This window comes from Stegostoma tigrinum, chromosome 5 (assembly GCF_030684315.1).
Source record: "Stegostoma tigrinum isolate sSteTig4 chromosome 5, sSteTig4.hap1, whole genome shotgun sequence".
NCBI lineage: Eukaryota > Metazoa > Chordata > Chondrichthyes > Orectolobiformes > Stegostomatidae > Stegostoma > Stegostoma tigrinum.
In genome coordinates, this window is record NC_081358.1 from 14,887,142 (window position 1) to 14,900,456 (window position 13,315).

Consider the following 13,315-nt stretch of genomic DNA (forward strand, 5'->3'; position numbering starts at 1 on the left):
AGAGCACCCGGAGGAAATCTACACAGATGCAGGGAGAACTTGCAAACTCCACACTGACAGTCACCTGAGACTGGAATTGAACCCAGGTCCCTGGTGCTGTGAGGTAGCAGTGCTAACCACTGAGCCACCGTGCTGCCCCAGTTTGTAACACTTTGCTACTTAATGAACGAAGACCTCTGAACAATTGGCAAACCTTTCTGAACTTACTTAAAAGTTGCTGGAAAAGCTCAGCAGTTCTGAGAAAGAGTTACACAACTGGAATCATTAACTCTGATTTCTCTCCACAAATTCTACCAGACCTGCTGAGCTTTTCCAACAATTACTGTTTTTATTTCTGATTTACAGCATCCATAGTTCTTTTGGTTTTTAATTGAAAGTTACCTGTGTTGAGTTATATAACAAATTCATTAGTGAAATCAAGTAACATTCAAGTCTTAATTATTAACTGTTAAATTAAATGTGCACCATTTTAAAAAAAAATAGCAGAGGATGATATGTACGAACTCATCAACATTAAACTCCAGCACAAATATCAGAGTTTATAATAATATTATCCATTTTCGATCACTGGATATAAGTCTCAACCAAGTTTGTGATGTGGCGACTTTGTCTTTGACAATGAGACAGCTTTCCTCTCATTGGACCTTGTCCAAAAAGACAGCAATCTTGTGACAGTCCACTATTCTAACATCTGGATGGTCTTTGCTGATATTTCTTCTTTGAACTCAAAACACACTGGATCTTTGTGCAGGACCCACTCTTTGACATCAGAAATCTTGAAAACTCAATATGTTGTCCTTCAAGAAGAGCAGTTTAGGAAACTTTGCTGACTTCAGAACTCATATCATGTGTGAGATTTTGTTCACAAGATCTTTGTTAACATATTTTTGACAAAAAATCCCAAAGCCTCAGCTTGATTAAGCATTACTCATGTATCCAGAGAAGTTTTTGCGAGATTACGTTTCAAGATGATTAATTTGTTTAACTACACTTGTCTAGTTGTCCGGCTTAACCTGATTTTCTCATTGGTTTTTGGCTATAGCTTCCTTTTTAGGGTCATTGCTCTTTTTTTTTAGCATTTGTCTGTTTGTTTCACAGTGTGGGTGATAATGGCCAGTTACTCGTCAAAATTTGAAATTCAGCAAAATAAGCCACATACTCAGCAAAATACACAGCACACTCTGCAGAGAATTTGTGTCAATTAATCCCTCTTTCTTAGTTCCGGCTTACAGTAAAGACTGTGTTAGATAATGCAAAGATGCAAATAGGTTTTCACAGCATTTAAATACAAAGGGCTAGCAAGTGCAAAAACGTACATATTTTACGTCCAACTTTATTCTCATCACACAGCACGTCATGAATTGGCTCTGTTCTAACATCCCCAAAATGCACTTTCCTGAAGTCAGCAAGGTTTCTTATCCTTCCCTTTTTGAAGGACAAAATATTGAGTTTTCAAGATTTCTGATGGATCGCACCACACGCCATTTGTCTCAAACTTTGCAAAAAAGGCTGAAAGATCACTTTGCATGCAGTGAGGTCACAAATGGAAAGGGCATCGAGTGCTGCTCTACTCAGCTGCAGGATTGGCTGATTATCAGCATTTTGGTGCTTCCAGCAGTTGCATTATTTAACAATTCTCATTGCTTTGAACTTCATGCATACTTTTCACTTTTTCAAATTTCCCATGAAATTAGGTATACATTACAGATTTGTTTGGTGTTACTTGGCATATTTTGAATCCAAATGGTGAATTGGATAATTATCCATCAGGCACTAGCCCCCAACCTCGACTGCTCATCTCACCCATCCTGTGCAAGTTGTCAGGCAGAGCAAGCAACAGCAATGCTTTGGAGGATTTCTTAATAAGCTTTCCCATCTTTTTTCTCTCCCCAGTGAACAGTTGGCACACTTGCTGTGTCTCTCATTGTGCCTTAATAAATATGTAAATCTGATGAGTGCGATCATGGCCACTTCATTAATTTGCTGAAATCGTATGTCGTTCTAATAAATTGTAAATTATTTCCTAATGTCTAAGGTTATTTCCAATATATTAAAAAGTATTGTGAAATTTGCTGGGATGGCGCTTTATGCCTCAAGTTACAGAAGGGTTAAATTAAATAACATTAGTAAGACAGGTATGTTACATTTACTTTATACTGAGATTGAGTTTAAATTTTATCTTTTATGAACAAAAAGCAGATAGAGCTACAGAAGCACAGTTGAAGGCTGTGTTTTTTTGTTGGTTCCTTTACCACCAGCTGCAGATCCAGACTAACATCTATGCCCTTTAGGACTCAGCCAGTTCAGTCAGTCGTGGTACTGCTAGGCCACTTTTGGTACTGGTCATTCAAGTCTACCACCCAAAGTAAATTCTGCTATCTTGCCATCCTGAGTGCTTCCTCCAAATAATATTCAACATGGAGGAGCACTGAATCATCAGGCGAAGAGGCACGGGGTTTTTGTGGTGATGTAGTAATCTAAAGGAGGTTGCTTTGTTCATGTTTGATCTGATGCCACATGATCAATGGTATGGACATGCAACGTGCAATAAATCATGATACACCTTGACATGCACTCTGATAAACACACTTCATAACAAAAAATTGTTTAAACATCTCAAACGGTTTGATCAGTTACATTTTACATGACAGCTTAATTTTTATTATATGCATGCTATTCATGTCTCTGTGGATTGTGGGATCTGCAGTATATTCATGAGTCAGAGTAACCCTCATTGCCCACTGGTCAGTGAGCTGATGTGGAATGAAGACATCATAGCTGCGGCCAGCGTATCGGGAATTGAAGGCACATTAACCTGAGTATGTTCAAACACCAGTTGGATGCTGAAGGAACAAAGTCCTTTCATGTTTTGTTACATTTCAGAAATTACATACACCATTCACAAAGGATTTGTGTGAAGTCAGGGGGACACTGAATGACTGGTAAGTTTGAAATCATTGCAAAGTTCTCGTTCCAACTGCATTTCTCTTGCAAGCTAATGAACCACCATCAATTCTCTATGCTTACAGAGCCTTAATGGCCTTGCTCATAAAACAGTGGATGGCAAAAATTATCATCATCACCTGCTCCATTCTTAAAGAAGCCTAATCTATAAAACCTCAATGCCCCGGTCACTTCCAAAGGCACTGGCAATGCTGTTTTCTCCCTGCCTGGAGATTGCAACTGAGACTGCAAAAGTGTCGGAATTGAAGATGCACTTCTTGGAGTGCATTTTCTTATGAAATAGAGATGCCTGACCTACTGGGATCAATTTTCCTGCACCCATAGAGATGAAATTGAAGACGGGGAGTGGCTGGGAGTGGCACAAAGCCATGTTGGATTGGCTGACCAACTTTCTTACAACTGGTGGATTTTCCCAGGTGCAAGGTGGAAAAAAGGATTATTAGTCTCTTCTATTCATTTTAATCAATGTGTTCTGAGATGTTATTACACACTGCTGTAGCAGGTGGGACGTTAACTTGAGACTCCTGGCTCTGAGGTGGGGACAGTGCCCCAAAACAGTCCTTGACAGGCAAGCCAGCTAAAAATTAAAGTGATTAAGTACCCAGTCAAGTTAATTGCACAGCTTTCCTAGCATTTTGGTGCTGGTGAAGTAGGCTCCACCTTGTGTCAAGCTGGGGGAGGCAGGTTTTCTCTGATAGGCTAAATGTCATTTGAACCGAAGGCTCTCAATGAAGGCCACAGTGTTGCTTGCTGATTAATGTCATGGCAATTTCTGTAGTCTGAGCAATTCTACTTCATGCTCTTTGCACCCAAAATAATGCACTGACTTTGGAAAGAATTCAGAAGAAGGGTATCAGGCTGACCCGAGATATGGGAGGACTTGATGATGAAGAAAAAAGTTCATGTGACAGTATCTATTTTCTCAATCATTATTTCTGAGATTAAGCCCATGAAAATGAAACTCTCAAATATTTTAGCAACCCTGCTGAATGACTAACTCAAGGCCCAGAAAGGAGACTGTGTGTGCACCGTAAAGGATGGTACATCGCAAATTTTATCTCCACAAGATGTTTAAAAACCCTTCCACCTGATACCCACTGTTCATTCTACTCAATCACCAAGAATGATAGTTTAAGAGAAGGGATGATGAATATTAGAAACATATTCCATGCCTGCAATGCTTTAAGAAGGCAATGAAATCGGAAAAAAAACTGTTTTTTGAGTGCTTTCTTATAAATCCTTTATTATACATTGCAAGCCAACATGTACGTAAAAACGCAATGAAGAAATGTAACATTGGCTCAAATGATTCGCACCAGAATCAAATTGAGATGCCATTTACCACCTTCAGTTTTTGAGTTTTAAGTAAACAGAAAGCTTTTATTAAACTGTTTAATTGTGAAGAAGTTCAGCTTTGTGTGTACTACAAACCAAGTACAGATTGTCAGTTAGGAACACTACAGCGTTGAAAACATCAATATCCCAATACTTCCACATTTTTTTAATTGTCATGACTTACTGTACAGAAATGGTGCATTCACATTTTATGTATTTTTCTTAAATGAACATAACCCCATGGAGACTCATTGTACTTTACCAGTCCACTCAATTATATATCACAAATTTCAAAAGCAATGTTTCAGAAAGCTTCAGTAGAGATGGCCTGTTCATGCATCACAAATCATTTTTATGATGAAGCCCAGGCACACGTAAAACAACATAAGCTCCATGTTGATTACTTTTGCATGGCACAATTGATGTTCCTCATGGAAAAAAGTACAGGTTGAATCAGTCCTGCAATGATTTATGTAAGTGACCTATACATAAAGGTTCCTCATGAATGCTGGTTCAAAAATTCCTGGTGCTTCATACTTTATCATCCAAGCAAGGTAATGATTGATGTCATTGCCCAAACTTATTTTTATGTTTTATCAGAAGTCTGTCTCACATGTTGTTTCGAATGATCTTCCCTTATAATTTAATATTGCAGCACAAAAAAGTTTCCTTTCTCTGTAAATTCTGAAAACTTTTATTACCATTTAGAAGACAATTTCTTGGATCCAATAAGATGAACTGAAGCTTTGACTTGTTATAGTACCCAGTAAAATTTCAAAGAATCACACTGAACTAATTGAAATAGTTTGACTTTAAACTTAGATTATGACCAGAAGTAGCAATGTGAGGGACAGAGCATATAGTTACATCTGCTCAAATAATCCAGCGGACAAAATGCAATTAGTGCTCGCAAATCAAAATAACCCGTGAAGTAATCAGTCCAATCCTCCATACTATGATGCATTTTTCTTTGGTTTGTCAACTGTTTGGGTGGTGGTGGGGATGGGGATGATGTGGGGTTGAGATGTATGTTTGGGCTGGAACTAGTGGCTAGAAAGGCAGACTGGAGCAAATTAAAGCTACTTTTTTCTCTCTTAAAGAGGAGCTTGTTTTTGACTGCAAAGGAAGAAAGATACAAATCACTGTAATGTATGTAGATTGTTCCCCAGGTTCTCTGGAATTGAGGCTTTGGTCTAAGCATTGCTCCTTGACTCAACATTTACATCTCAGATTGTGGAAAAGATTAATGGGTGATGAATTCCCTGAACATATCTGCAAAGTAGAAAATGTTCAATGATGTCACAAGTGTTAATAGAACAAGAATGTCGTTTTCTTACTCTCTCTGTGACATTTGCACATTTGAAAATTATGCATAACGTTACGCACAGAATACCTAGACCATTACATCACATTATTCCGAAAGGAAAAATGCATGCTGGCATCAGGATGGAGATGTTGTCATGTAAGTGATGAGGAGCAATGCTGGAGGGGACATTGCACAGGGTTTCTCCATGTCTCAGCTGACTTTGGCATTCTTATTTCAGCAATATACATTTCTTTCAGCTATGTACATTTCTTCCCATTTAGCATACTGTATATGCAAATCATATGTATCTTGGATGGATGGTTTGTGAAAGCATCCATTCAGTCTGTGAGTGTAACAATGAGCATCCACTCACTATCATAATTCTAAATTTCAGTCCCTCTCTCTCATCCTTCAGACATTTATTTACTACGCTGTTCCAAACAGAGCTTCAAGTAACAGCACCTTATATTTTAATTCATCGCTTTTAGATTTAAACTCAACAATTCCCTTTATTTCCCTAAACTCTGTTCCTTAATTTCTTGATTTTTGGGTGAGAACATTTGTTACTTACTTTTGGATAACAGTTTTTCTGACGATTGGATTTCACCTGTTTACATTTCCACTAGATGAGTCTAACCAAACTTTTCACACAGGAGAGGCATATTTGCATTTTTCTCTCACTTGTGTGGTGGGGGTGGGGATGGACATGGTTGGGTGAGCGAAGTTTGGGAAGAAATGTGAGGAGATTAATTTTTTATTCACGCTATGTCAAACACTGATATAGTATCTATTGTAATATCAATTATCTTTGCTTTCACAAGGAACCAATGCCCATCCATTCACTTTGTATGGGTCAGTGGGCTAACTTTGCAAGAAAGTTAAACTGTAAGATCATTGGAAATTGGTCTCAATGTCAATTCAAACAACAAAAGTGTGTATCATTATGGACACTTCCTCTGAACCCTGATTCAATGAAATATTTGGTATTGATGTTGCTTGCACAAGACTTCAATGTCTGGTTGCCCACTTAATGTCATGGCACAGGTATTTCAAATAGATAGGCATTAATCAGGAGTGATCTTGAGTTTAATCTGATCTACCTTCTTGAGAAAATCTGCTTACAATAATATGTGCTGCCAAACAATGCAATAAATTGAATAGCACAGTTCAATAGATTTGGCTGAGACTCTAAGGGAAAGTTATGAGTGTAAAATGTCTAAAGGTCACACTCTGTAGAAGTTCTTTTCAATCTGCAAACATTTTGAATCTCAATAAGCTTCATTTGGAACATGGCATAGGCTTTATCGGAATCGATTCCAATTGGGTCTGCAAAAAGCTTCAGCTTATTACTGTGCACCCTGCAGCCTACAAATCAGTGCTTGACATCTTTTTCCAAGCTGTTGATTAATCTTTCTGATTTCACTGTCTGAGCTTGTCTCGCTGAGAAGCTTGTAAAATGTTCAACTTTCTTCCTATTTATTGTTTCTGAAGCAACTCTGATTTCTAAATAAATACTTGGGCACCCTCATACAGTTTGTTAATAAGGTGCCTTCCCTTGCTATTTCGAGTGCAGGTCTGAAAGAAACTTGGTGACATCAACTTGGAACCCTAAGTCATTTGACCACTCAGTATCAGCCATGAAACTCAATCCTTTCCCTTTCCTTGCCACAAAGATTTTTATTTCTTCACATAGTGCCCAGAATCTGGTGACTGAGCTGCTTTGCTGGGTGAGCTAGCAACATCATTGACATCATGCTGTGATCTGTGACGATGTCTTTGAGCATTCTTTCATTAAGCCCCTTGGACCTTATGGAATTGCCTGTTGAGACAACCTTTTTCATCATGTCCTTCATCTCCAGGGTCATGACATCCATCTTATCTCAGTGGATGATACAGTGCAAATATGATACTTTCTTGAAGCACCAAGTTCAACATCAAGTAAATGACCACATTGTGGTTGTCACAGGAGCCCGATCAGTCATTAGGTTTTCCTCTGAAAGTTTGAATTACACCAGGATACATTGCGTTTCACTGGAAATGTCTTGCCCTATCGTTATGCTTTTCATTCTGCACAGATCAAGCAGTTCCTCCAAGATCCATTTTTGTGACTCTTCACCTAAAGATTGCCAGTAAATAGGGTGGCACGGTGGCTCAGTGGTTAACACTGCTGCCTCAGAGCGCCAGTGACCTGGATCTGATATCAGACTTTGGTAACTGTGTGGAGTTTGAATGTTCTGCCAATCCCTTTTTGGATTTCTGCTGGGCGCTCCAGTTCCCTCCGATAGTCCAAAGATGTGCAGATTAGGTGGATTGGCTATGACAAATTGTCTGTACCATCTTGGGATGTGTAAATTAGGTGGATTGGCCGTGGTAAATGCAGCATTACAGGGGCAGGTTAGGACTCTGAGTGAGATGCACTTTGGAGGGTGGGTGAAAAATCGATGGGCCAAATGGCCTCTTTCCACACTGTAACAATTCTATGACTCCAGTAAAGCTTTATTACATCTGTGCTGCCATCAAGCCCTGAAGAGACTGGCACTGAGTCTTGAGGTCAGACAAGTTTGAATCTTCGATGCTCGGCCCTCATCTGATGTTAACAGCCATTGATTTTTTTCACAGGGCATGCCATAGATGTGAATGCACCTGGGTAGTCATTCACAAGATCTCCATTGACAATTCTTTCTCACTTTTTACTATTGCTTCAGCTATCAAGAAACTGAACTTGGTAGCTGTCATGTGCAGCTTTGAAAGACTGTTGGCTGAAATACTCTGTTTCAGTGAATTCGTTTGGTCGATGTTCACTTGACCTTTGAGACTGTCAAAGTTGCCAGGATGTTCTGTACAATAGTGTTGTTTGATATTTCAGTTCTTAGGAATACTTATTTTCTCCTGACATATTAGGCACAATATGGTCTCATTATGGTCCATAACAAAAAATGTCCTGAGTTAACAGTCTCTGAAGACTCAGACTTCACCAGTAATTACTTTTGCTCAAGCCTAAGGAGAAGTCAGCATCTTCACATTTCAGTGTGTTATGGATAATAAACACAGATAATTTCCAGTCCTGCTGCAGAAATGTTGCTATTTTGTGGTCTGCAATCCATAAGTGAGTAGGGGCAATGAGACGAGGTCTGTTTGTAACTACATTGAAAAGTACACCAATTCAATTTCCAGTGCATTATGCCTCCTAGTCGCAGAAAGGTAGCTGCAATCTTGCAGTCTTTCTCATCCCATGCATAATCCTACAGCCCTCTTTCCCTAAAATAGCAACATCTCTCACCGCCCAAGTGTGTAGCCAGTTTCCACTCTGCTCCCCTCTCCCAAGCCCTCTCCTAGTTCAAAAATGAGCCAATAGCCTGTGTTCTCCATGTTGTCTCCCGCCCTCCCCACTTGTCCAAGTTCCAGATGAGTGAATGAGGCTTCCGCCCTCTACCCACATATTATCCTCTGGAATCTAGACTGGGACAGTGTGCCTGGGCCTTTGATTGTGCCCAGTGCTCTGACCTGGAGCTTCCCTGAGTCCAGATCAGGAAGTCTAGCCTGGTCTTTTGTTCCTGTCCCCACCTCTCTATCTGAAGCCTCTCCTTCGTGTGGAGTACAGTATCCAGCCTGGGGTCTTTTTTCCTGTAACTACCCAACTCACTACTCATTCCCTCCTCTGCCATGTTATTCCACATTTACTCAATATGAAGTTCCAGAAAATTCAATAATGTCAGTGCACCTACCTTTCCATTCCTTCCTGTTTGTTTAATCAGATGCTGCTTTTTATGGGTGAGGGTAGGGCAGTTGACGTGATGTACATGGGCTTCAGTAGAGCCTTTGATAAGGTTCCACATGGTAGGCTATTGGAGAAAATACAGAGGCACGGGATTGAGGGAGATTCAGCATTTTGGATTAGAAACTGGCTTTCTGTAAGGAGGCAACGAGTGGTGGTTGATGGAAAATATTCAGCCTGGAGTCCGGTTACTAGTGGTGTCCCTCAAGGATCTGTTTTGGGACCAGTGCTGTTTGTCATTTTTATGAATGACTTGGACACAGGCAGAGGTGGGTGGGTTAGTAAGTTTGCAGATGACACTAAAGTCGGTGGAGTGGTGGACAGTGTGAAAGAATGTTGCAGGTTGAAGGGAGACTTGGATAAACTGCAGAATTGGGCTGAAAGGTGGCAAATGGAGTTCGATGCATATAATTGTGAGGTGATTCACTTTGGGAAGAATGATAGGAAGGCGGAATACTGGGTCAATGGAAAGATTCTTGGTAGTTTGGATGAGCAGAGGGATCTTGGTGTCCATGTACATAGATTGCTGAAAGTTCCACCCAGGTTGATAGTGCTGTTAAAAAGCCTTACATTGTGTTAGGTTTTATTGGTAGAGGGATTGAGTTCCGGAGCCGTGATGTCATGCTGCAACTGTATAAAACGCTAGTGCGGCCTCACTTGGAATATTGCATGCAGTTCTGGTCACCCCATTATAGGAAGGATGTGGAAGCATTGGAAAAGGTGCAAAGGAGATTTACCAGGATATTGCCTGGTCTGGAGCGCAGGCCCTATAAAGAAAAGTTGAGGGACTTGGGTCTTTTCTCATTGGAGAGAAGGAGGCTAAGAGGGGATTTAATAGATACATACAAAATGATCAGAGGATTAGATAGGGTGGACAGTGAGAGTCTTTTTCCGGGGATGATGGCTTCAGCTTGTACAAGGGGCCATAGCCACAAATTGAGGGGTGATAGATTTAAGACAGATGTCAGAGGCAGGTTCTTGACTCAGAGAGTGGTAAGGGTGTGGAACGCCTTGCCTGCCAATGTAGTTAACTCAGCCACATTCGGGGCATTTAGGCAGCCCTTGGATAAGCATATGGATGATGATGTGATAGTGTGGGGGAGGTGCTTAGATTAGTTCACAGGTCAGTGCAACATTGAGGGCCAAAGGGCCTGTTCTGCGCTGTATTGTTCTATGTTCTATGTGCCTTTGGAGCTGATTGGCACACTAGCCAAAAAATCAGAAACAAATATAATTGAAAATAGGCTCTCGTTGGTAGAGCAGCTCAGCAGCATTTTCAAAAATTGACAAATCTTTCTGTGTTACAATTTCTGTGATTTGGAGCAGGACTTATCCTTGGGCCAAGCAAGCAACAGAGTCCCCAAATCACTTGTTGGAAAATGTTGGTTTAGACTCTTCTTTTATGTCTTGTCTTCTGCTATTACAATCTCCTTTTGTTTTACGTGATAATTCCCTTCATTCCTTGACCTCTCCTACTTCCTACCTTATATTCTCTTTGGTTCTTACCTCTATCGTTCCCTGCTTCCATAGTTGCCTAGAGCAAATTAATTTCAATGTTTTCTAGTTCTGGCAAAACATCATTGACCTAAAAGATTAACCTGGTTTTTCTCATCACAGATATTTACAGATCTGCTGATTATTTCCGGAATTATTTAAAGTTTTATTTCAGATTTTACTTTTGACTTAAATCAACTCCATCACTTTCGATTACTAAAACTGTGAATTTAACTAGAAAACTGAATCAAAAACAGAAACTGCTGAAGAAGCTCAACTGGTCTGGTGGCATGTGTGGAGACAAAGTAAAGTTAACATCTCAAGTCCAGTGACCCTTCATCAGAACTGAAATTTCAAAACTCAAAATGTTGGCTTTGCTTTCTCTCTGCAGATGCTGCCAGATCTGCTGAGTTCCTCCAGTAACTTCTGTTTTGCATCACTTTTACCTTTATAAAATGAATAAATGATCAGGACATGTGAATTGAATGAAGCTAAAAATGTAACTATTAGGTAGAATCCTTCAGGAAGTTTTAAAAACTGAAATGTTTGAATAAAATGAAGATGTTTAACATTCTGCAAATGTAAAATTCTATTTCCAGGGTTTGATGGGCCAAAGGGAATATCTGTGATAGGGTGGCACACTGTACAGCTCGAAAGACAAAAGGAATTATAGTCTTTTGGCAACAGTGGACAAAATATTGAATGTTTTCAAGAAGAAGGTCTAAAGGGATTGAAGGTTATGTGGAGAAAATGAGGACAGGGTACTGAATAGATGTTTAGCCAGGATCATACTGAATGGTGGAATAGGTTTGAAGTGGTGTACCTCTGCTCCTAATTTATATATATATCCAAATTTTCAACAGTAATTATGACATTTGCATACTGTTAAAATAACTATACCTCAGTGAACTGTATTACTTTTTCAAGAGATTTTGCAAAAAAGTGAGTAATTTAAGGATTTAATCTCAGGTCAGTTCAGTGATATCTGTGTAAGTGCAGTCTCAGGGAACTTCAATTACCAACTTCCTTGGGCAACACAGAAATGTTTACAGCAACTTTGTGATTTCAGTGTTTAACATATAAACAATATATATTTTTAAAAATTTTTCTGTATTTTTGTTTTGGACTGAAATGGGGAAGGGGCCGGTTTAAGAGTTGAGGATTGTTGAATGCACAAAAGCAAGTTACCTGATGCTCATTGTAAGTGCTGTTCGTACAGCTGTTAGTTCAGGCAATGGGGAAAACCGAGTTATGGATGAGCTGGAGACAGGTGGTAGCCTACAAATGGACTTTTTGTCACAACAAATAGTTGATTGCTGTGTGAATTAATGACCAGTTATCCATGACAAGGACTTTCTGCCTGTCAATAATGAGAAAGTAAGAATTAGGAGCAGGAGTTTACAATTCAGCGTCTTGAGCCTGCTCTGCAATATGTGCATATACTTTCTTGTATGCTCTCTATAACCCTTCAACACACCACTAATTAAAAGTAAAAGGTAAAATGGTTGTATGTATTTTAGCTGTTGGTAGACATAGCTGTTGTGGAATTGTTGCCCAGTATGCTTGCATAACAGTTGTGATACATATCTGGACAACAAAGTGTGGAGCTGGATGAACACAGCAGTCCAAGCAACAGCTTTTGTGCTCCTAAGATGCTGCTTGGCCTGCTGTGTTCATCCAGCTCCACACTTTGTTGTCTCAGATTCTCCAGAATCTGCAGTTCCCATTATTTTTGATACATACCTGGAGTTAGTTTCTCCAATATGCTGAGGCACTGTGAAAACTGGACGTGTTACTATAATGTTATGTTATTGCAAAAAATTGCCATCTGTAATTTTCCAAAATCCACCCCAAGCAGGCCAAAGAGAATAACCAGAAATAAATGACCATACTGGAACATAGAACAGTATAGCACAGTACAGGCTTTTCAACCCACAATGTTGTGCCAAACTTCTACCCTAATCCTAAGGTCCATCTAACCTCCACCCCTACCTTATACTGTCATCCATTTGCCTGTCTAATAGCCACTTAAATGCCCCTAATGAGGCCGAATCGACTACCTTCTATGGCAATGCATTCCATGCCCCTGCCACTCTGAGTAAAGAACCTACCTCTGATGTATCCCCTGTATCTACCTGCACTCACTTTAAAACTATATCTCCTCATAATAGCTACCTCCACCCTAGGAAAATGTCTCTTGCTGTCTACTCTATCTATACCTCTGATCATTTTGTACACCTCTAACAAGTCACCTCTCATTCTTCCTCGTTCTGAAGAGAAAAGCCGTAGCTCTCTCAACCTTTCGTCATAAGACCTTCCTTCCATTCCAGGCAACATCCTGGTAAATCTCCTCTGCACCTTTTCCAATGCTTCCATATCTTTCCTGTATTGAGGTGGACATAATACTCCAGATGTGGCCTAACCAGGGTTTTGTATAGTTG